Here is a 21,880-nt window from a genome sequence, read left to right as displayed (position 1 = left end):
TGTCAGGGCTCCTAGGGACTTATCAAATCAAATCAACTCAAAAAAAGCTTTATTGGCACGTCCGAATAGATATTTGGCATTGCCAAAGCTAGTAAAGTGAGGGGAGGGGGGGAGTTGGATTCGGGTGGGTGAGTGGTGGGTATGGGGGGTGGGGTGGGTGGTTTGGGTTATAACAGTCCATGGAGTCTCGTCTTTCTCTTAGTTAGTGACCGCTATATGGGGAGGTGGGGTGGGGTGGGGCAGTTGGTTTGGGGTATAACAGTCCGTGGAGTCTCATCTTCCTCTTGGTTGGTGACCGCTATATGGGGAGGTGGGGGTGGGGTGGGTGTATTGGGATAAATATAACAGTGCGTGGAGTCTCATCTTCCTCTTGTTTGGTGACAGCTGGACATGTATTAGGCAGCGATCTCCACAGTGGCCTCTTCTTCTCCCAGTAGGATGTAGAGTTTCCTCTTCTCCCAGTCTGAGATGTGGGCAGAGAGTCTTTGGTAGTAGACGGCCCTCACAGCTGAGTATTTGGTGCAGTGTAGCAGGAAATGGGTCTCGTCTTCGGGCGCCCCCTGGTCACAGTGCTGGCACAGTCTGTTCTCCCGTGGCTTGTACGTCTGCCTGTATCGCCCCGTCTCTATCTCTAGGTTGTGGGCTCTCAGTCTGTACCGGCTCAGGGTCTGTCTGTGCTTGGGGTGGTGTATTCTCTCCAGGTAGGTGGCCATGGTGTAGTCCCTTTGTAGGGATTGGTACACGGTGAGTTTCTTGGAGTTATTTATTTCGTTTCTCCATTCTTCAATGTACCGCTCTCTGTTTGCCTCTGTGGTCGCCTTTATTTCGGCCTTGGTTATCATCTGTTGGTGTTTTTGGTTTGGTGGTTGGCTGTTGTTTGGTTGGTGAGTGTCTGGTTTGCTCAGGTGGCTTAGCCATGCTTGGTGGTGTTAGGAGTCGGGCTTGCTCCCCTGGATGTGTGCCTGGAAAGCTAGCGCCCTCTTCTGTATGGTGATCCATAGGGGGAGTCTGCCTAGCTCTGCCCTGGGTTTGTTTTTATCTATAATACATAGTGTAGAACACTGTCAGGGCTCCTAGGATCCTATCTATAAAACATAGTGTATAACACTGTCAGGGATCCTAGGAACCTATCTATAAAACATTGATTGGGTCCATGATTGGGCCTCAACAGTGACATGGCACCACGTTACTTGGTGTGCCTATGTGACCACTGGTGGCCCAAACACAGGCCTCAGTGGTGACCTCAGGTGCATGACATCACCAGGAGAGCACCACAAGGAATCCTAAAATGCGTCATGTAGTAGAGTATGAATTATTTTATTGTTTTCACCTCCCCTGGGATTCCAACTGTTATACCCTGGAGTTTTAGGAGACCCCAGAGTATAATGTGGCAGACATTTTACTTTGCCCGAATCAAGTCTCCATTTGTTTGGTCCTCGTAAAAAAACAATTTGGACTATTTGGGCTTGGTACAAGTAGCCACTCCTGGGTTTGGCTCAAACCTACACAGCACAACCTATAACAAATAATGCAACGTTTCCGCAACGTGGCACCTCGGCTTTAGGCTTATTTTAACCCACCTAAAATAGTCATTTGTGGCTTTTAGGATGACCACCCTTACCTTAATCCTTCCCGGTCAAAAATAACCCAAAACAAAACCAAAAAGTTTCTTCTTTCCAATTCCGAACTGAAACCAATAAAAAGCAATTAAATCTATAAAGAGAGTAAAAAATAAATCCCTGCCATTAAAAGTTTATCAATTGAAATGAAGGGCCGGAGGCCACGAGCATTAGTCATATTTATAGAAAGCTCTTGGCTCGTTCCCCTAATATGATCTAAGTAACATGTTAAGACGACTGTGCCGGCCTCGAACGCTTTATTCCGGGCTCGAGCCTCTGCTTACTGTCAATGTCTTTGTGCTGTGACACATACTCGGCAGTGATTAGATTAACGCTGGCAAAGCCAATCTGATCCCGGGCGCAGATTACCACTGTCAAACACAGTAATTACATTTATTCATTCCCATTTAGCTGAGTTTTTACAAGCAGAGCAAGGGGCCAAATAAGCAATAAACACAGACGCGAGAAATTAAAATGCTGATCTGTTTGCCGTGAAAACAATCAAATAATCATCTCTGGTTCCTCGGCTCATTCATCATCGGAGATGGCCGCGCACTGATGATATGAGCGCTCGCATCCTAATGCTATTACATGTAAATCACTAACGCAAAATTACTCAGGCCCACTGCCATTTTACTAATAAATTTGTTAATTTTCTGGCGTTTTGCAAAAGCTGGAATGATATCCGGGGGGGATCGGCTGAGTGCGCATTATATATATTGATATGATATATTTATTATTATTATTATTATTATTATTTTTATTTTTATATTTTTTTTTATTTTATTTATTTTATTGATATTTTATCTGCACTTCATTTATTTATTTGTTATTATATTTATAATTTTTTTCAATTATTTTATTTATTTTAATGATATTTTATCTGCATTTATTTATTTATTTATTTATTATTATATTTATATTTTTTTATTATTATTTTCTTTATTTTATTGATATTTTATCTGCATTGCATTTCTACCTAAAGAATATATTTACTTCCTTCCCCCCCCCCCTTTTTTTTTAAAGGGTAATAATACCTGGATGAATTGCTGACTTTATTTTGAATTAAAAAAAAAAAAAAAGTTTATTTTATTTTTATTTTTTAATTTACCGTATATACTCGAGTATAAGCCGAATTTTTCAGCAGTTTTTGTGCTGAAAAAAAAACCCTCATCTTATACATAGTTTGTTTTGTTTTGAATAATTCTTTTTTTACTTACCGTATATACTCGAGTATAAGCCGACCCGAATATAAGCCGACCCCCCCTAATTTTACCACAAAAAACTGGGAAAACTTATTGACTCGAGTATAAGCCTAGGGGGGAAATGCAGCAGCTACTGGAAAATTTCAAAAATTAAAATGGTCGTAGTTTTTGGGTGCAGTAGATGCTGGGGAAGGGGAGGGGGTGTTTTGGTTGTCTGTCTGCCCCTTCCCTGAGCCTGAGGACTGTTTTTTTTTTTTTTTTTTTCCCCCACTTGGAATTCAGTCTGGCTGACTATAGGGGATCTGCAGTGCTCCTATTAACCCCTTCCCGATGGAACAGGAGCACTGCAGATCCCCTATATTCAGTAGACAGGGCACTGTCAGACACAGGGATACCTAATGTGTTTGTGTTTCACAGTCATTTTCTACTTTTGTATGTATTCTAGGGAAAGGAGGGATTAAGAACTTTTATTTATTTTATTTTTTAAAAAATGTTTGCACTATTTTATGGGAGATTCTATACATTGACATTGTGGCTGGTCATAAACCCCCCTCACTCTCCTAAAAAAAAAAAAAAAAATTTTTTTTTTTTGCTGACTCGAGTATAAGCCGAGGGGGGCTTTTTTAGCACAAAAACTGGGCTGAAAAATTCGGCTTATACTCGAGTATATACGGTACTTTTCCTGGGTTTTGTTAGTTGTTGTACCCAGGGCTGCCACGCTGGCTCTTACCCTGGTTCACTTGATTAGAACTGGAACTCTGCCTCCAGGTCATTTCGCCTACTCCTTTCTCTCTTGTTTTCACCGCTACTTACCTGTTCTATGGTGACTGGCTTTATTATAGTCTCCCAGACCCTTAGCACCCTATGCAAATAGGAGAGTAAGGGGGGTCGGTCTCTGCACCTTCTGTTCTGACTTGTCATATAACCAGTGGCGTAACTACCGTGGTAGCAGTGGTAGCGGCTGGCACAGGGCCCGGGACATTAGGGGACTCAGTGACAGCCGCTACCACTGCGATTTTTTTTTTTTTTTTAATAGGCCATTACAGGCCCTATTTACGGGCCGGGATTGGTAAGTGACACCACTTACCAAGTATAATGATTGGAGGCCCGGGAGAGGTTAGAAACATAAAAAAACACTTACCTCTCCACGATCCGGGCAGGCCTCCTTCCTAGTTGTCTGGCGTCTCTAACTTCATATGAACCCGGCCTGCGTCCCGGGTCATGTGACGTCCGACGTCATTGAAGAAGGACGACAGCGGAGGAGCCGGGGGACAAGTAAACAACAGTATTTTTTTATGTTTTTATTCCCCTGGGTCTCCGATTATTATACTCTGGGGTATGAAAAGACCCCAGAGTATAATAATTTTTTATGGGTGTCCAAAGTGGAGCAAACTACTGTGTGCAGGGGCCACTATGGGGCATAATACTGTGTGCAGGGGGCACTATGGGGCATAATACTGTGTGTAGGGGCCACTATGGGGCATAATACTGTGTGTAGGGGCCATCATGGGACATAATACTGTGTGTAGGGGCCACTATGGGGCATAATACTGTGTGCAGGGGGCACTATGGGGCATAATACTGTGTGTAGGGGCCACTATGGGGCATAATACTGTGTGTAGGGGCCACTATGGGACATAATACTGTGTGTAGGGGCCACTATGGGACATAATACTGTGTGCAGAGGGCACTATGGGGCATAATACTGTGTGCAGGGGCCACTATGGGGCATAATACTGTGTGTAGGGGCCACTATGGGGCATAATACTGTGTGTAGGGGCCACCATGGGACATAATACTGTGTGTAGGGGCCACTATGGGGCATAATACTGTGTGCAGGGGGCACTATGGGGCATAATACTGTGTGTAGGGGACACTATGGGGCATAATACTGTGTGTAGGGGACACTATGGGGGATAATACTGTGTGCAGGGGCCACTATGGGGCATAATACTGTGTGTAGGGGCCACTATGGGGCATAATACTGTGTGCAGGGGCCACTATGGGGCATAATACCGTGTGCAGGGGCCACTATGGGGGATAATACTGTGTGCAGGGGCCACTATGGGGTATAATACTGTGTGCATGGGCCACTATGGGGCATAATACTGTGTGCAGGGGCCACTATGGGGCATAATACTGTGTGCAGGGGCCACTATGGGGGATAATACTGTGTGCAGAGGCCACTATGGGGCATAATACTGTGAGCAGGGGCCACTATGGGGGATAATACTGTGTGCAGGGGCCATTATGGGGCATAATACCGTGTGCAGGGGCCACTATGGGACATAATATTGTGTGCAGGGGCCACTATGGGGCATAATACTGTGTGCAGGGGCCACTATGGGGCATAATACTGTGTGCAGGGGCCACTATGGGGGATAATACTTTGTGCAGGGGCCACTATGGGGCATAATACTGTGTGGAGGCCACTATGGGGCATAATACTGTGTGCAGGGACCACTATGGGGCATAATACTGTGTGTAGGGGCCACTATGGGGCATAATACTGTGTGCAGGGGCCACTATGGGGCATAATACTGTGTGCAGGGGCCACTATGGGGCATAATACTGTGTGCAGGGACCACTATGGGGCATAACACTGTGTGGGGGCCACTATGGGGCATAATACTGTGTGCAGGGACCACTATGGGGGATAATACTGTGTGCAGGGGCCACTATGGGGGATAATACTGTTTGCAGGGGCCACTATGGGGCATAATACTGTGTGCAGGGGCCACTATGGGGCATAATACTGTGTGTAGGGGCCACTATGGGGGATAATATTGTTTGCAGGGGCCACTATGGGGCATAATACTGTGTGCAGGCTCCACTAAGGGACATAATACTGTGTGCAGGGGCCACTTTGGGACATAATACTGTATGCAGGGGCCACTATGGGGCATAATACTGTGTGCAGGCTCCACTAAGGGACATAATACTGTGTGCAGGGGCCACTTTGGGACATAATACTGTGTGCAGGGGCCACTTTGGGACGTAATACTGTGTGCAGGGGCCACTAAGGGACATAATATTGTGTGCAGGGGCCACTATGGGACATAATACTGTTTGCAGAGGCCACTATGGGGGATAATACTGTGTGCAGGGGCCAATCTGGGGTATAATACTGTGTGCAGGGGCCACTATGGGACATAATACTCTTTGCAGGGGCCACTATGGGGCATAATACTGTGTGCAGGGGCCACTAAGAGATATAATAGAGTGCGCAGGAATGCGGAGGAGGGGGTCGGTCGAGGTCTTCGGCATTGTTGTCGGTTGCGGGGGGGGGGGGGGGCATGTCAAAAGTTCGCCACGGGGCCCCGCCATTCCTAGTTACGCCACTGGATATAACCCATTCCATAAAATTTAATTATTATGTTTTACAATTTTTTGATTTTCCGTAAATGTCTGATTTGTTTTTATAGACGCCCCCGTTTTCCTGTCTATCCGGCTCACAATAATAAGTGTGCAGGATCTCAGAAGTGAATATTCCAGCTCTTGTTTTTCGGGTTTTCTTGTTGTTTCATGTGGACGTTGATATGAACAAATTCCGGAGTGTATTATAATTCTATCAGAATTCTTTGCGGAATTTCCCAATATCCTGTAACTGACAGATGCTGCGGCTGGCATCTAGATGCATTCTTATAAAGGGAAGCATGTCGGAGTCTGTAGTGTCAGAGAAAAGTCAATATTTATTATGTTTTTTATCTGCTCGGCCGAGTTTAACATTATAGAAAAGGGCGACAAAATCTCCCAGTAAACATGTATTTTGTGCATCCTCTGCTGATGAATTTTCTAATATATCTGTATTTAGAGCCCTGTTTATCTGATACGGAGTTGTGAATCCCCATGCATAGATAAACTGAGATAGATAATAAGATTCTAGCTGATGTTACCTCCACTAGAGGGAGCTGAGGAGCTAACTGCAGGTGGTTTTATCATAGAGATCAATTATAAACAGTATACAATGAGCTCTTAAGCTCCCTCTACTGGAGCCTGCAGGAAGTTAGTATTTTATTTTTCCCCTTTGTCTGTCTAGGCAAGGAATTTGTAGCTCTGTGTCAGAAAAACAAAGTTCCTACTCCTATACAGGGATATTAATCTTTGGATTCCATCTTATTATATAGGTAGCACACTTCATCTGTTACATTATCTTAAGGATGCATACTTTCTTGGAAAAATTGTAATTTTTTTCCCAGGATGCAGCCACTGTCATTAAGCATGGAGTGGCAATATGGCTCCCATGGCACTGTGATGACATGCCACTCCTCAGTTTGGCCCTTCACAGAGCCACCGCCCCCTGCTGGTCACCTGGATCATTGGAAGAAATAGGACACACACGCATGGCATCAGGCTTGCGCTGCAAATCCTTCTTAACATAGATGCTACAATACAGGTCTTCACCAGTGGAGTCCAGGCTTTGGCAATGAGTGATGCTCTCCTGCTCTCACAGAGGTACACCATCCATCACTAAAGGGCCAAAGCTCCCACTCACCAAGTATTTGCTTATTTCAAGTCAGCAAATTAAACTTGCCAAATTCAGATGGGTTTACAAGAAGAGACATAAACATAGGTGGTCTTGTATGTGTCGTATGTACATACCGTTACGGGAGTCATGTTAAATTTCAATTTCTTAAAAGGGTTGTCCAAGAATGATTATCCCCTGACCCTGGTCTATAGTCTCTCACTCTGCCAAATCAGTATCCCTGCGCTATGCTGATGAGGTCCAAAAGACCAAAACAGTGCTGTCCTTAGCTGGGAATCTGTTCCTTTTGGAATAGAAATACTAATTTGGCAATAAACCCCGCATCATGTTAGTAGGCTTATTAACTGAGTCATGCATGATGTTAAGGAGGCTGCCCTCTAGAGGGCGGCATACAGAAGCACTGTTCTCTTAATTACATCCTGGAGAATAGATTTGCATATTTTTTACCCAGAATCCCTAGCGGAGCAGGAATGACTTGTAAGTCTCCGTACTGCCTATGTAGGCACACACTCTCCCTGATGTGTACGATTATCCCCTGACCCAAGAATTTTAAGGAACTTAGGGGCGACTGAAGAAGGCATAAAATAACCACAAAAAGTCATACCAAACCTATCCCCAGCGCCTCGTTGCACAGTCACGTCCACTATCCCTCATCACAGCTGATACCATTCATTGGCCCCAAGCAGTCGATAATAAGGAACTGGTGACATATCTTAGTGACATCCTTCTCCAGCCAACGCTAAGACTACTGATTGGTGAACGCAGACATGTGAACCTCTACGCTTCCAGCCTTGTGAGTCCCAACCAGACTGGACTCGTACAACAAGCTGCTAGGGGTAGGTACGTATGACTTTTTGTTTGGTTTACATCCATCCTAGTCAACCTTAAGTTTACCAAAATTCTTGAACAATCCCCTTAAAGGGAACTTCCCTTAGATATTTATGACATCTTCTTAGGACCTGTGACGTAGAAGTTGTCTATGGTTATTTGACCAATCACAACTGCAGTATACAGTTTGGGGAAAGGACAGAGAGCAGTGCGAGCCCCTGCAAATAAAGACTATATAAATATCACCTATATACAATTTTGTGACCCCAAACTGGATGGTAAAGCTTTTGACAGCAACTCTAAATGTAAGACCTAACCTCATATAATGACATAGCCTTCCTCTTCTCCATTCACTCAGAGATCTGGTGTCCTCAGCGCTTGTTGCCTGATCTTGAAGATGTTTTTCCTCAATAAACATTGACATAAGTGTAACAAACAGATATAGATAAGGAGCCCATGAAGAATATTATAGGAGACATTATCAGAGATATGTTTTCTATTATCCTCCATGCAGGTCCCTAGACACGGGCCGGTAATTGACGAATGGTTCCACTATCCGGTATCATCCAAACATGTTTACTTAACCATTAAATTATGAGGATACCGTCATGTCTCACATCAAGTTCTTAGGATAGAAGTCATAGCCAAGAAGGACAAAGTCTATGATGTGGATGGCGACGCCCCTGGAGGGGGAAATATACTTGGCCATGTGTGTCCATGGGCTCTCAGGGTTACTTCTCATGGTCTGGGTACTTTAATGGGCCTACATTGGGTTCCAGTGAAAACATTTGGCCCATGCGGGTGTTGGGGATGAACGCCTGTATGGCAGCCACTAATTCTCCTACAAAATGCTCTCTGTGCTTTGAGTCCCAGGTGAAAAGCGCATTAAAAGTGTTTGTCATATACATTACGTTTATATAAATGGCCGCCTATATAATGTATGAATATCCCAGGTCACTTGATAGACGTTTACATTGCGACTCTCTGTTTTGACATATCAAAGGATCCCAAGTAGTGAATCCCTCTATAACGTCCGTAATACGCCAATGAGCTCGCTCTGTCCTAAGACATTAACAACACCTTTAGGCTGAGGCCCCACGTTGTGGAAACACAACTTTTGTTGCGGTTTTTTAAGCCAAAGCCAAGAGTGTATTGAGTAGAAGGTAGAAGTATAAGAACCTCCTATATATATTTCCTATTCCTTTTGTAGCCATTCTTGGCTTTGGCTCAAAAAACCCCACAAAAAAATTAGCAACAAATAAAAATTGTTTCCAGAGTGTGGTGCCTCAGCCTTTATGGACTTTTTTTTAACTTTTTTTTACTCTCCTGGTTCTGTCGCTTCCCTGGTCCTTTGCTGGTCTCTGTTCTTCCTGCTCCAGGGATGATGTCCCGGCTTCACATTTGACCTCTGAAGTCAGTGACTGGCTTTAGCGGTGACATTTTGACATTGCTGAGGTCACCCCTGTGGCCAGTGATCAGTTCTAGTGGTGTCACATCATGTATACATATGGAGTCATCCATGGAGCCAGAACAGTGACCATCAGTGGTCCAGGGAAGTGTCAGCCTAAGAGCAGCGCGGAGTGGTACCGTATTAGTCCTTCTGCAACTATTCGTTGTTTTAAGCCTTCAACAACCAAACAAAAAACAGAATATGGCTGAGCATCTCCTTTGGAACTATTGACAGTGAATTTTTTGTAGACTGGTCCAATTTCGAGATAGTTATGAAGGGGCACCTTTGGTTTAGAGGGGTGTACTGGGGCTTTTGAATTGAACTATTCTTAGGAAGACCTCCGCGGATAAGCAGGGCTCCTTGAGCTCCATGTCCGCTTTACAGGTCATAGGACTTCACAATCATCTGTCACATGGCTCAGTCCTATTCAGGTGAATGGGTTTACCTGCGATACCAAGAACAGCTGCTATACAAATGTATAGAGTACTGTGCTTAGTAAGTACTGAAGGTGCTGCAGCGCTCTCCCGAACACTGCAACTTATCCAAATAGTTGATTAGCTGGGGACTTGGGTGTCAGACCTCCGGTTATCTAAGGATAAGTCATCAATTGCTTGGAAACAACCTTTAGGCCGGGCCCCCACATGGTGTAAACATTGCGGTTTGGGCGTTGTGGAAACGCTGCAGCAAAAACCACGGGGTTTTATGGTGCCTGCAAAATGGAAGGGATTCTAGTGAACACCACATACATTGCTGAAAAATACATGCTGCGATTTCCAAAACCATTCCTACAGAAATGCTAGCGGTTTCCCTATAGGTATAACTGAAGCAAAAAGCCTGCAGCCTGTGAAAACCAATAAGAGGAAACAGTGATGCATTACCCGCACAGTGCTTTTATGTCACGGCCGAGGCCCCACATTGCGGAAAAGCAACTTTTTTTGTTGCAGATTTTGTTGTAGTTTTTTTGAGCCAAAGCCAAGAAGGGCTTCAAAAGGAATGGGAAATATATAGGAAGTTCTTACACTTCTATCTTCTGTATGATCCACTTTTGGCTTTGGCTCAAAAAACCGCAGCAAAATCTGCAACAAAAAATGCTGCATTTCCGCAACGAGGGGCCTTGTCGTAACTACGTTCTAAGGCCTTGCATTGCAGAAATACAGCATAAAAAACTGCTGTGTTTTACATTACCAGCAAAGTGAAAGAGATTCTGGCTAATCCCATCCAAACATTGCAGAAAAAACCACTGCATTAGGCTGGGGCCCCATGGACCCGGGAAAAATCGCGTCGTTTTACAGTACTTGCAAAGTGGATGGGATTTATGCGAATCCCATCCCCACTTTGCGGAAAAAATTGCAGCACGGACACGCTGCGTTTTCCAAAATTCGCAGCATCTCCATTACAGTATTGTAAGCGTCCATTTTCTTGTGGCCGGCGGGCATGCGCAGTCGGCTTTGCCCTAGGCCCGAGGCCTAGAAGCTTGAAGCCTGCGCCGGAAGAAGAGGACGTTCCTGAAGAAGATGGAGGTGGTGCTGGAGAGTTCTCTCGTAGCATTGGGGTCGCCCCCAGTGCTGTTTGAGCGCTGAGGACCTCCCCCAGTGCTGCGAGAGAACTCATTTGCATACCGACGAAAACCGGGATTTCTACAGAATGGCGGCGTGGAGAAGACATCTAAAGGTAGCAGACGAATAGCCTTTCTTAAGGCTATTCCGACTTGTTAGTGGGAAAAAAATAGAGTTTTAATGATAGGATCCCTTTAAGACTATTTATACCATTGAAATTTTTAATTATTAGATATATTGGTGCAACAGTCTTCCATTTCTTGATTTCGGTCTGAATTTTTTTCATATCAAATTCCTTTAAGCGAAGGGGAGGGGCCATGACAACATCATAATCCCTCTTTATTACAATTGCATTAAGCATGGGCTCAGCCCATAGCCATTATTCCACGTACATGAAACCAACGTCTTCCACGACTTCGCGAACACATCCTTGGACAAGGAGCTGAAGGGGAGTTTGATGGATGCGGATTCATCACCATAAATGGGCCACATTAAAATGCTATTAGTATACATTTCCGTCAAATTAGTTTCTAGAATCTCTGGCGGGATCTTGCTGGGAGTTTTGTGAGTGCTGTCGCCTGGTAATAAGCCGCCCCTACACGGGCGACTGTGCCGTCTTTATCATCTTCTAACAACCCATAAAGATAACTTATGGCGAGCATATGGGCCCTGGGTCACTCATTAGAGCCGTGATGAGGGCAATGAATTTGGTTCCGCTCCCAACAAATAAAAAGCAGCGAGGGGAGGTAAAAGTGTCAATAGAAATCAGCAAAGAGTCCTGATCACACCGAGTCAATTATATCACTGGGAGATCAAACGCCGGACCCCTGTAGTACGTTAAATGCGACTAAATGAGGCCAAGCAGGCCAAATCGTGTTACAAATGCATCACCGTGGGCAGCTGGGACAGATAACCATTGATGTCATTGATAAAGGGGAGGCTTTATTAGAAAAGCTCAACGTAGCCCCGAGGCAAGCTGCTGGCGGTGGGACAAAGGCTCAGCAGAAAGACACAGGCAACCCGGTCTGTGGAGTCGAGACAAGGAAATGAGAATATCCATCCCATGTCTCCTCCGGGGGAGACAGTCAAATGGTGGAATTAAGACACTGCTTAACCCCTCATATCCTGGGGCAGTCTTACTGTCCACCATCCCCGCGGCTAATAAATGGAAATTTCGGGTTAGAGAGGTCTTTGTTATCATCTTCTCTATACAACTTTTGAAAGTTTTTGGGTAAATTGGTTTTTGTACAAATTTTTTTTTTTAAGAAAAATTCTCATCTATAGGGAGCAAATTATGAAGTACAGTATGTCCCAGTCTGATCATTTTTTAAGTCTCATTGAGGTTAAGATGGTTTAAGGCATGGAGCAAAAAAACTTCCAAAGAACTAGAACAGGAAATTTTCAGATGCTAGGTTCCCACTAGCGTTTGGGGTTTTGTTCTTCCAAAAAATGGAAACCCAATCTGATTAAAAACCCCATAGACTGTAATGTGGTCCACAAGGTTTCCGCCCAGTTTCTGCCCGAAAAATGCAGAGAAAAGGTCCAAGGTTTAAGCTGAATAGTGTCTGAAGATGTCCAGTATTTACATAGGTTAAGATAAACTTCTTACACCACCAAGTTCTGCCCAATGCCTTCCTTCATGGCTAGAACTAGGCCCATAGAGTAATAGTGCCCAACTCTGTGTATGAAGTCTCCAGTGATGAAGTCTCCTTAGTGTCCCCATGCGGTATAATGACCCTTTGTGTCACATTTGTGCACCCCACAGTATAATGCCCCTTAATTCCCCAACATAATACAATGCTAAGTGTGTCCTACCAACATGGTATAACCCTCACGAGGTCTGGTGATGTCATGTGCCTGGGGTCACTGTTGAGGCCTGTGATTGGCACCCCAAGTGTTATGACTTGAGGCCCAAAAGAGGTAACGCAAAGTGAGCATACATTTTTTTTATTCTTGTCACCTCCCTTGGGCCTTCAGCTATGAGGAGAGTATAATAATTTCTAGAGATGAGCGAGTAGTACTCGATCGAGTAGGCATTCGATCGAGTACCACTCCCTATTCAAATGTAAAAGTTCGATGCAGAACCAGCATTGATTGGCCGAATGCTATACAGTCGTCCAATCAACGCTGGTTCTTCTCCTACCTTTAGAAGTCTTCTCCATGCAGCTTCCCCGCGGCGTCTTCTGGCTCTGAATTCACTCTGCCAGGCATCGGGTCTGGGCAGAGCCGACTGCGCATTTCTGCTTGTAGTTCACCCAACATCAGACATTTAAGGTCCACCCCAACCTTTTGGAAAGTTGCCACCACATCCCAGAAGATGGTCAGAGGGTGGCACCCCAACCTTCAGCCAGTTGCCCCATCCCAGGAGAGGCTGAACAGAGAGTTGACCATGACAGCTGTTCCCATAGCTTCCATAGAAATGAGATGATAAACTTACATCCCTGTCTCCTCTCCATTCTCTTCCTGGATGTGTTGGCTGCCTTTCTAAATGGGACACCTAGGTGTAGGTCCCAAAGGAGGGACTGACATTTATCAACCAAGTATGGCATTCTTTGTGGAATAACCCTTTAAGTGATATAATATAACCATTCCAATCTATCGACAATGATCAGAATGTATTGACATTGTAGAAGAAACTTAAAAAAAATCTCAACTCAAAGTTCTAAATTTATTTACTTTTCTTCTTCTAATTCTTATTCCATTATACATCAGTGCCAAAGTGTACTCGAGTCTGTAGCTACTTAAAAATTGGATTATTCTTCACACCCCCCACCCAAGATTAACTGAGGAGTGGGGCAATTAATCATCTCAAAGTGCTGACACAAAAGCTTCTCAGACCCATGATGAATGGGTTAAATGCAACTTTTCTCCTTAGAACTTCTCTGATCTCTGGTGACCCCCACCTAGAAATAAAATTAAATATCCAAATTGGGGTTACGACCTAAGTGCTAGAACAACAATGTAATGTAGTAGTAGAGGACATAGGTTTAAGCCAAAGTTTAAAGACCCCATTTATAGGCTATGCAATCTGTGAAAATGTCTTTGTGCACAATAATACAATAATCCTGAAAAACTTCACTGAAACCAAAATTGCGAAATTTTGTATATTTTTGAATTCAAAAAAGAAAACTGTGAAAAATAAGAATTATTGGAATTTAGGCTATTGCCGGGTGCAGATTTTATTTAATGTCAGATTTTTCTAATTGACACTTCCTGATTTAAATGAGAGGCAATAAAATAATATGGGGAGGGGAATAGGGTCAGATTAGCCCAATAAGGTACCAGAGTATCCATATAGCAGGCAAGTCTGAATGGGACAATGAGGCCCAACCACAACCGGATCCATGTACTATAGAAAAGAGACAAACCCCACATATCATTTATTAATGAGCTTTATATCTCCGTTTGGATGTTATATTATATTTTTGAAATTTTATTTTTAGAAATCATACATCCTATTTACAAGAATATAACTACTATAATACTGCTCCTATGTACAAGAATATAACTACTATAATACTGCCTCCTATGTACAAGAATATAACTACTATAATACTACTCCTATGTACAAGAATATAACTACTATAATACTACTCCTATGTATAAGAATATAACTACTATAATACTGCTGCTATGTACAAGAATATAACTACTATAATACTGCCCTACTATAATAATATAATAATAATATAATATATAATATAATAATAATAATATAATACTGCCCTACTATAATACTACAAGAATATAACTACTATAATACTACTCCTATGTACAAGAATATAACTACTATAATACTACTCCTATGTACAAGAATATAACTACTATAATACTACTCCTATGTATAAGAATATAACTACTATAATACTACTCCTATGTACAAGAATATAACTACTATAATACTACTCCTATGTACAAGAATATAACTACTATAATATTGCCCCTATGTGCAAGAATATAACTACTATAATACTACTCCTATGTACAAGAATATAACTACTATAATACTACTCCTATGTACAAGAATATAACTACTATAATACTACTCCTATGTACAAGAATATAACTACTATAATACTGCTCCTATGTACAAGAATATAACTACTATAATACTGCCTCCTATGTACAAGTATATAACTACTATAATACTGCTCCTATGTACAAGAATATAACTACTATAATACTACTCCTATGTACAAGAATATAACTACTATAATACTACTCCTATGTACAAGAATATAACTACTATAATACTGCTCCTATGTACAAGAATATAACTACTATAATACTGCCCCCTATGTACAAGAATATAACTACTATAATACTACCTCCTATGTACAAGAATATAATTATTTGTGGAATTTTAAGAAGAATGTAATAAAAGTCACGTTTTATTTAAAATACCGGTTGTGCCGCTCCACCTATCTGCCTTCATACATCGTCATGACAGAGCTTCTACAGTCCAGAGCTCGGACCGTGCACCCGGACTTTTGAACAGCCTGATAGCAATTTGTGATAAGCATATGCTTATTTCTTTTGTTACTACAAGAATATAAGTACTATAATACTGCCCCCTATGTATAAGCATATAACTACTATAATACTGCTCCTATGTACAAGAATATAACTACTATAATACTGCTCCTATGTACAAGAATATAACTACTATAATACTACTCCTATGTACAAGAATATAACTACTATAATACTACTCCTATGTACAAGAATATAACTACTATAATACTACTCCTATGTACAAGAATATAACTACTATAATACTACCCCCTATGTACAAGAATATAACTACTATAATACTACTCCTATGTACAAGAATATAACTACTATAATACTACTCCTATGTATAAGAATATAACTACTATAATACTACTCCTATGTACAAGAATATAACTACTATAATACTGCTGCTATGTACAAGAATATAACTACTATAATACTGCTCCTATGTACAAGAATATAACTACTATAATACTACTCCTATGTACAAGAATATAACTACTATAATACTACTCCTATGTACAAGAATATAACTACTATAATACTGCTCCTATGTACAAGAATATAACTACTATAATACTGCCCCCTATGTACAAGAATATAACTACTATAATACTACTCCTATGTACAAGAATATAACTACTATAATACTGCTCCTATGTACAAGAATATAACTACTATAATACTACTCCTATGTACAAGAATATAACTACTATAATACTACCTCCTATGTACAAGAATATAACTACTATAATACTGCTCCTATGTACAAGAATATAACTACTATAATACTGCTCCTATGTACAAGAATATAACTACTATAATACTGCTCCTATGTACAAGAATATAACTACTATAATACTGCTCCTATGTACAAGAATATAACTACTATAATACTGCTCCTATGTACAAGAATATAACTACTATAATACTGCTCCTATGTACAAGAATATAACTACTATAATACTGCTCCTATGTACAAGAATATAACTACTATAATACTACCTCCTATGTACAAGAATATAATTATTTGTGGAATTTTAAGAAGAATGTAATAAAAGTCACGTTTTATTTAAAATACCGGTTGTGCCGCTCCACCTATCTGCCTTCATACATCGTCATGACAGAGCTTCTACAGTCCAGAGCTCAGACCGTGCACCCGGACTTTTGAACAGCCTGATAGCAATTTGTGATAAGCATATGCTTATTTCTTTTGTTACTACAAGAATATAAGTACTATAATACTGCCCCCTATGTATAAGCATATAACTACTATAATACTGCTCCTATGTACAAGAATATAACTACTATAATACTACTCCTATGTACAAGAATATAACTACTATAATACTACTCCTATGTACAAGAATATAACTACTATAATACTACTCCTATGTACAAGAATATAACTACTATAATACTACTACTATGTACAAGAATATAACTACTATAATACTACTCCTATGTACAAGAATATAACTACTATAATACTACTCCTATGTACAAGAATATAACTACTATAATACTACTCCTATGTACAAGAATATAACTACTATAATACTACTCCTATGTACAAGAATATAACTACTATAATACTGCCCCCTATGTATAAGCATATAACTACTATAATACTGCTCCTATGTACAAGAATATAACTACTATAATACTACTCCTACGTACAAGAATATAACTACTATAATACTGCTCCTATGTACAAGAATATAACTACTATAATACTACTCCTACGTACAAGAATATAACTACTATAATACTGCTCCTATGTACAAGAATATAACTACTATAATACTGCTCCTATGTACAAGAATATAACTACTATAATACTGCTCCTATGTACAAGAATATAACTACTATAATACTACTCCTATGTACAAGAATATAACTACTATAATACTACTCCTATGTACAAGAATATAACTACTATAATACTACCCCCTATGTACAAGAATATAACTACTATAATACTACTCCTATGTACAAGAATATAACTACTATAATACTACTCCTATGTATAAGAATATAACTACTATAATACTGCTCCTATGTACAAGAATATAACTACTATAATACTGCTGCTATGTACAAGAATATAACTACTATAATACTACCCCCTATGTACAAGAATATAACTACTATAATACTACCTCCTATGTACAAGAATATAACTACTATAATACTGCTCCTATGTACAAGAATATATCTACTATAATACTACCTCCTATGTACAAGAATATAACTACTATAATACTACCTCCTATGTACAAGAATATAACTACTATAATACTGCTCCTATGTACAAGAATATAACTACTATAATACTACTCCTATGTACAAGAATATGTCTACTATAATACTGCTTCTATGTACAAGAATATAACTACTATAATACTGCTCCTATGTACAAGAATATAACTACTATAATACTACTCCTATGTACAAGAATATAACTACTATAATACTACTCCTATGTACAAGAATATAACTACTATAATACTGCCCCTATGTACAAGAATATAACTACTATAATACTGCTCCTATGTACAAGAATATAACTACTATAATACTGCTCCTATGTACAAGAATATAACTACTATAATACTACTCCTATGTACAAGAATATGTCTACTATAATACTGCTTCTATGTACAAGAATATAACTACTATAATACTGCTCCTATGTACAAGAATATAAGTACTATAATACTGCCCCCTATGTATAAGCATATAACTACTATAATACTGCCCTCTATGAAGATTCTAATGACTTTTGTATGCCCCATGTGGATCAGATCAGGACAGGTAGTAGAATTTTCACATTTCCAGGAAATTGCTCCTAATACATGACATCCTACATGGTAAGTGCTCAGAGCCTTCACACATTTCAGTCCATGATTTGCTGGTAATAGGCACAAATGACTATCATTTACTTATTTACAAAGAAATCAATGACCCCTTTCCTGAATAGTATTTTAGTTAATGCCTGTAATTTTGTCTGCAGGGTTTTGTAATGAAGTCCAGCAGACCTTGTGTGCTCAGGGTCTTGTAAGGGTAAGTACATAGGAAAGCTTTACAATGTTCTCGGCATCCATTCTCAGTCTGTGGAACTCTTGTAGTGCCCAATACTATGAGGTGACATCTGCTGCCATCTTCTCTGTCCCAAAGCTCCAAGAATAACTTCTTCTCGTGATGCAATAATTTACTAAAAATATTCAAAATCTTGTACTAATGGTCACTTGGGTACATTTCTTGAATGTTCCATGGATGTATACATGGATGGTCAACCAGGAATACATTTCGTATTTCGTTAAGTCCACCAGAGGTTCCTTGTCTGACCTCTGATGGACTTTAATGAGAGAGCTCATTAAAGTCCATCAGAAGTCAACCCTATTTTAGGTGAATATAGACCTTGTTACCGGGGTCTACTGAAGGGGTTGTCCAGTCATATTTAGAATGAGCCTGGATGATCTAGTACCACCTATAAACTGGTGTACTCTGGGCCAAAACTGTGCTCCAAAATTTTCTAGAATCTCCTTTGGAGCAAGTTGAAAAAGTTTGGTCTAAAACTGAATGCACCAATATGTACCAAAAATGTGCCAATTTGACCAATCAGCGGCCTTAGGAAGGGACATGGGAACAACACTGGTAATAAGATCCCATCTCCTTGGCCACAGTAGTCACATGTGGCAGGGACGAAAACATCGGACTAGACCAGACCGCGCTAGGAGACCCTGGAGCACCAGGAACAGGCAAGTATGGGTGTTCTTTATTTTTTCACCTCCCTTTGTTTTTTCACCTAGTTACATTTTTTGTTTTAGTCTGGACAACCCCTTTAAGCTGCAGTAACAGGACTCAACCATAATACAGGGACCGGAACCAACTGCTTCCGGCCTCATGCTGTGTCTAGTACAGGGTTGAAAGCAACCCCATACATCTGATCTGTGCAGGCGTCGTCCAGAGGATAGGCCATAGATTAAAATTTCCTTGGTAAACCCTTTAATTCCGCTGCTCACCCCAAAAATATTAGTCTGTACCATTATGGTGGGACACCGAGCACTAAGCAGATGCTAATTGTGTCTTCAGACCAGTGTCAGGCATCAGCAAGTTAAATGAACTCCAGTAGTTAAGGTTTGTAAATGAGGTTTTGTATAAGTACCATGAAGTTGTGGAGGAAACATTAGCTCAAGGACATTTATCATGGTGTAATTGATACACCAGCTAATTACGCGAGGTCTTGGAGGATTTAGATAAACCTGTGTTGTGGGACTTACGGGGTAGAATGTGATGACACATTCCTATAGTAATGAATGATAATGGCCTGAAAGCAACGAATGCTGGGAACCTTTGTGATCCAAAAATATCACCGGTATCAAGTAACATTCCCCTGTAGATGTCAACAAAAAGTTGTCCTACGAGTCCCACAGTGGAGTGATGGTTGGGCTTCATAGGGGTACCAGTCACCAGGGAAAAGGACTGCTGGTCTCGTCCGTTCTGCCATTCTTCTGCCATTGGGTATCCTTTTTTTGTGCTTTGTATGATGGGTATTTTTTTATATTTGTTAGATGATTTATCCATGGTCGGAACACTTTCTTACCAGGTTGATTTGTCCAATATTGGTCTCGACACAGAACCTCGAATAGTACTTTGTATGAGAAAACATAAAATAATAAGAAAAAACCCAAATTTTAGATGTTTTTGAACTTAGAAAGCTATAGAGGAAAGAAAAATGACAAAACTTGCATTATGGAGGGTCTTTGGTGGTCTCTTCCATTCTCATCTTCTGTTTCGTTCCATTATAATATTTTGCTCTTGTATAGTGGCCAGGTAGGTTGGTTGTTTTTGGCTAACTTTTTAGCAAATTTAACACTAGATTTTCCACCTCATTCCAAGGGCTTGGGGGAGACTTCTCTGTAAAGCTACGGTCACACCTGCGTTGGGTGACCATTCGGGATTCCATTCCCCATTCCATTTGAGGGCGGAAGCTTGGTGAAAAATGGGCGGACCCCATTATTGTCTCTGGGGTCCATGGATTTCCATGGCTAACCATTTTTTAAGCAGACTGGGTTTCCATTTTTCAGGTCCCCAAGAACAGAAATCCCAACGCAGGTGTGAATGTAGTTTAATGTTCTATATGTGGCTGTTGCTTCTAAAGGAGTGATGAAAATAGTTAAGGATCACAATCTCCTGTTTCAAAATCCACAACATAACCATCTCACGTTGACCTACCTTTGACATTTCCAATGAGTTCCATGTAGTGCTATACTTCCCACAGTACCACAACCATGTCAGTGGCTGCAAAGATTGGCTGTGACCAAATACTGAGTTGAGAACCCCGCCTACCAAATGTGGGAGTGGTTTGGGCTGTGGGAATGTAAAAGGGTCATGATGGAGTCTAGGATGTGCACATGCACCAGATTAAGATTTGGAGAACAATGATATCGCATATTGGCCAAGAAACCCTCCATCCTATTTGGCGATCATAATTCCCAATGTGTCGATTCCTAACTCTAATGTCTTTAATAAAATTATCATGGCCTCACTGTTTACTGCGGCCACTTTAAGAAATAGAATCTGGCAATGTGTACAATGCAACGAAACATTATCACCGAAAACATAAAAACACACAAAAAGTAACAAAAACATCTCCATCCCGGCTTTTCGAGTCAACCAGTAGACTTCAAAAAGTGTCTCCTGTGGCACAGAAGAGGTTAAAGAAGTCCATTCCCCATACCGCCGGGGAGGCTTCTCTCGAATTTAGTGAATCTGTCATTGACACCAAGTTAGAGATGTGTACAGATGCTTAGAGTTACATCAATTTCAAGCCCCAGTGATAAACTCGGTTGGTGGTTTTGTCCATAGGGAGGTCTCTGTTCACATATCACATACAGGTTAGTGAAACTTCAGACCACCAGCCTCTCCGCAAGACACCGGGACTGTGAAATGATATTAACTCTGCTTAATGGTCTGTAAATGTGTCAGGACAATGCCACCTAGAGCCAGTAATGTCTGCCTCCTTGTGTGAAGTCTCGATGACTTAACCGCAGCAAGCCCAAGTATAATTACTGCTAATGAGTTTCTTTATGCGCCGCGTTCAAGTCAAAACACACAGCGCTGAAATGACTGCGCGTGGAGAAGACGATATAGTAAAATAATAGAGAACTGGAGACTGGAAGCAGTGGTGTCAAGACTTACCAACTCTATATGAA

This window comes from Leptodactylus fuscus, chromosome 3, assembly GCF_031893055.1.
Source record: "Leptodactylus fuscus isolate aLepFus1 chromosome 3, aLepFus1.hap2, whole genome shotgun sequence".
NCBI lineage: Eukaryota > Metazoa > Chordata > Amphibia > Anura > Leptodactylidae > Leptodactylus > Leptodactylus fuscus.
This window is presented reverse-complemented; position numbering follows the sequence as displayed.